This window comes from Agelaius tricolor, unplaced genomic scaffold, assembly GCF_023055355.1.
Source record: "Agelaius tricolor isolate 1412-34295 unplaced genomic scaffold, bAgeTri1.0.p SCAF_2, whole genome shotgun sequence".
NCBI classification, from domain to species: Eukaryota; Metazoa; Chordata; class Aves; order Passeriformes; family Icteridae; genus Agelaius; species Agelaius tricolor.
This window is the reverse complement of record NW_027269262.1, coordinates 51894831-51899802: the sequence shown is the minus strand read 5'-3', so window position 1 is coordinate 51899802 and position 4972 is coordinate 51894831.

The window sequence follows — 4972 nt, the reverse complement described above, 5'->3', positions numbered from 1 at the left end:
GGTGTCTCTGCCTCCCTCTGAGGGAAGAACTGAAGATGCTGTATAACAGAGTGTCTTTCCCCACCCCAAAATCCTGGGCTGGTCTCACCTGAAATGCTTGACAACATCATTATTGCTTGCAGGTAAAAGCTAAGAGACACACCTTAATTCTTATTGCACTGAAACCCTTTGTTGGATACAAAAAGGTACGTTTTAAAAACAGAGGCAAGCTTTGCTGAGAAGATACCGGGTGATTTATAAATTACTCACAACATAAGGAATCATTAAAATGGTAACTTATCTTTGCTTTGAATGCAACTTCCAGTTTTCTCTTTGCACCCTGTATAATAGAAGAACTAAATGAATATTACGATAAAGAATACGGAATTAAAAAAATTATTCATTAAAATTAGTAGTTCGTTTGTTTACTTCCAGGCACAAAGGAGTGAGTTCCATGCACATTGTTCACAGAATGGAGCACTCAGAGCAGAATGGGGCTGTCACTAGAGAGATATCCTATTAGTTTTGGGGAAAAAAATAGTGCTTTATTCATGAGACTGCAAGAATATCTGAAGCAGAGGAGGAAGATTTTCTGCCTTTACCAGCTGCAAAGCCTCCTCATGCCATACCTTTCCCTTCCAATGGGCTGTGCTCTCGCTGACACAGTGGAGAGGGAGAGTGTTAGAGAAACGGGGAAGCTGCTCAAAACAGCAGGTAGTGGAGGAGAGAGAGCATGTGCTGCAAAGCTCTCTTCTGGCCTCGTTTTTAAAGGCATGAGCACAGTTGTGTGGGGGACCAAGAAACCACAGATCATTCCCCACTTTACTATCTGTTCTGCAGCACAGTGGTTGTTAAGTGCCTCCTCATGTCTTTGGGACACCTGAACCACCCCTTAAAGGGCAAGGAGAAGTTAGAGTGGCCTTCTGCTCTGTGACTGAAGCTGGGAGGGTGCACACTTCACCTCCAAAAGTGCAATACCACTGGTGTGCTCCTGAGCCTGCTGAGCCCTCCATGGTGCTTGGCATCTCCCAGGGCTGGACTTGAGCTGGGAAAAGAGTGCTCAGCACCTCTGGGGCTGCTCAGCCCCTGCCAGGGTGAGGTCCCATGCTCCTGCTGGGTAAGCAGCTTTGCAGCACGCCGCGTCTCCATGCCACTTAGCACGGCTACTTTGCTATCTTGCGACTGGCTGGGGCTGCCAAAGCCAGTCGTGCGTGTCCCCATTTGTCACTCAGCCCTTGGTACCAAGCTCAACATGCCCATCAGTGAGTCAGTGAGGCACACTGGGACAGGCAATGTTAAATGGATTCTATCTGCAGTTTTATTTTTCTGCGAAATTCTCAACAATCTGAAATTTGCTTTCGGCTTAAGAGAAAAGTTAATTGTTGTACATATAAAATATGCGTATTTTTTTATGAACCCAAGTGTCCTATTTCAGAACTTTTGCCTAATCATAAATTTAAAAAAGTCAATTTTAAAGCATTTTTACTTTTAGATTTTTCAGCTGTTCAGTTTGTATGGATTTTTTTTTTTTGTTTGCAGAATTTGAAACATTATTTTTGTATTTTTTATTCTTTCATACCAGACTGATAGCCAAGAAAGTCTGATAGTATGTATCACTCAAAACCTCTCCTTGCAATGCTGAAATTCTATTTTGACCACTGGGTAGAAGAAGTTATTTCTTGCAACTGCAAGATAGGCATATTTTATTACAGACCAAAATATCCCTTGCTGAGTCAATTTTTTTATTATAACAGAAGATAATTTGATCTACAAAAGCTGATAAAATTCTTCAAACAACAATAATAGCCCCAGCAGAAGTGAAAACAAAATTACCAGCTGTTGCACTGCATCTTTCTTTGCCATATCTCATTATGAAGAGTGCACATGGATTTATGAAAAAAGATAAATAAGAGCAATTCTTCAATGGGAAAACTTGTAATGAAATTTCAAATAGGACTTCCAAATAAATATTTAAAATATAATTAGCACATTTACAAGGTTTAAAAAATAGTTTTGTCTAATTGAAAATGACTGAAAAATCTACAGTAGTTTGATGCAGCTTGGAGAAGAAATCCTAATCAGCTGGCCATTACCCTTTTGGAGTATGGGAGTTAATAAAGGAGTACTAGTGGCATTCACCTCACAGTTGTTTTGTAATCTTTGTGCTTTTCTCTCCTTTATATTCTGAATGAAGGTTTTTATGTTTTTTTCTCTTACCCCTGTTAGCACCTTACAAAACAGTAGAGAAAAGGGCCATGGACCATTTTGGAAACAGAGACACAGAATTAAAAATATAATTGGTGTATAATGTGGTTAATTAAATTTTTTCTTTTCATGGAAAGATTTTTCAAATATATTTTTTGGTATCTGAAAATTCAACCAGTCACCTATGGATATTACAGAGCCAGCTAAGAGTCCACATCCTAGTGACTCCCATTTTCAGGAATTAGCTGACATATTTGACTGCTTCTGAAAGCACCCTTTTTCTGTGCAGTGGTCTTGTTACTTTTAAAACACAGTTCTTGAGTAATTTTTTTAAAATGGGTCTCCAAGATTGCAAAAGTCCAAATCTGAAGCTGATTTCAGACCTGCTTCATCCATATTTGATGCAGTCTACTTTCAGATAAATATATACATATACACACATTTCAGACAGCTTTCTGAACATTTCACAGGAAAATATTTGGTCCTGTACCCCTCCTGGCACAGTCCACAATGACTCATGCCTGCCCCTGTTGTGGGGTTTGGAGAGGAGGTGTTTGATCCAGGTCAGCAATGAGCAATTTCCCCCTCAAGGATCTTTTATCTCCATGAGATAATAATGAACACACACCCTAATAGTGCACTCTCAAATTAACCTTCCTGTGTGGGAAGTGAGAAACCCCAACAACAGAAACAATTAAACTTTTCTGCTCTAGCTTTACCCTCTTGATTAAAGAAAGTAGGTTTACTCAGCAATTACCTGGAGAATCTGTCATACTTAAGTTAACAAAGAAAGAATTTCTCTCCATTCTGAAAGAGAAATCCAGCCTAAATCCTGAACTATTGGTTTTCTGGAAAACACCCAAGAATGTGGATTTGAATTATTTTATCAGTCTTATATTCAGACCTATATGCAAGGCTACAAAGGAGAGTTTCTGTAATATGAAGAGAAGGCAAATGGAAAATGACAAGTGCTCTATCAAAGCAGTGTGTGATGATGTTGGTAAGATTTAATATGTCTTTTGTTTTAATATGAGGAACCCAAGGCACAGCAAGATGCAATGACTTGCCTGAAATATCTCAGCAAAGTAGGGGCAGCACTCTGTCTCACCTGGTGCACTTGAAGATAACTTATGAGCGGCATATGGCAATGCACTCACTTCTGATACAGCTTATTTTACATTTATGGAGATTAAGCTCCTGGGACTTGTTTGACAGGTAAGGCACACAGACACACTTTGCAATGCTTTTGATACATGGGTTTCTGTTTCATCATATACTTATGTTTTGATATATTTTGGGAATCTTACTTAAATATCAGCAGGACCACAGCAGGCTGGGAAAACTTTTATGCACTATGAGCTTCTCCTATCAACATTATTTTAGATTGCTAAGCATACATATCAGTCCAAAAGAATTTCTCTCATTATACTATCAACCTATCTGTCTGGGAATGAAATTGAATGTTAAAATTTGATTTTGGCAGGATTATGCCAAAGGCAACTTTCAGTTTCCTCAGAATAGATGATTTTTCCGGCCTATTCATTCATCTTACTGCTTCTAGATACTATTGATACTAATAATCATGATGACAAAAATGTTATTTCTGAGTTGCTGAAAATGTGTGGGGCAAACCTAGGCATATAATCAGAAAGACAACCTTGCATCTAAATTAGAAAATGTATATGAGAAAAAGTGTGCAGAAATAAGAATTACTAAAGAAATGCAATCACAGAATTGCCCACTCTAAGATTATTCCTGTCATCTCTGTCAAACCTTTGAATTCAACAGCAACAGAAAAATACTTGGATTCATAAGAGCCCTGAGTGGCAGTCACCTGCTATTTTTTTCAAGCAATTAGCATCCTCTGGCTGCCTTCTTATTCTCCCATTGTGGGGTGTAATTTTCCTTTTATTTTTAATGAACAGCCAGTGAGTTTGATCTTCTGCTGAAGCTCAGTTCAGTGGAGGGCCTGGGCTTACATGCAGGATATGGATGCCTGAATGAGTTACTGCCACAGCTCCCCCTAAATGATGAATCCCACCACTGAAAGACAGTCTTGCTATCTCTGTATTATTACAATCATGAGAGTATTTCCCAGCTCCTCAGCCTGACTGTGCAGCCCAGGAACTCTCCAAGACCCATGTCCAAACCATGCTACTTCCCTTGAGTTTTCTGTGTAAGTCTGCAGCTCTGCCATGACAGAGCAGAGACTTCTGGTGTAAAAGAGAACATTCACTGGCATGGCAATATCTGGGAGGTGATACCAGAGAATACATGAGGTGCTGGCCAGAGAAGTTCTTCAGAGGTCTTCAAGTATCATCTTGGATAGTTGAGAAAGTCTTTGGACAATATCTCCCCATCTGTCCTCAAGCCCAAAGCTATCCTCTGCCATTCATTATTATGTTCTAAAAAGGAAGACTTAATTGAGAAGGTAAAATTCACTTACTACTGAAATTGTCCCAAGCTTCCTCGCTTTCTTTACCTCTTTTCTTGGAAGAAAAGAGGCTAAGTAGATTCTTCTCTCATTGAGTTTACTTAGCTTATCTTCAGTGCCTAGAAAGGAAGACCCGAAGGCAGGGCAACAGATGTCAAATAGTCTCTAGAAAGCAGCAGCAATTCAGGAGCGGTAAAGATCAAAGAGAACTTTGCTCAGGTTGTGAGTTTAATACGTACTGGCCAATTGCACAAATTATTCCTTTAAAGATGGGGAAGATGATCACCTTAATTTCCTTTTCTAGATTTTACTGCTGATTGATTACTTCTGTGTTTGGTTTTCAGGAACCAGATG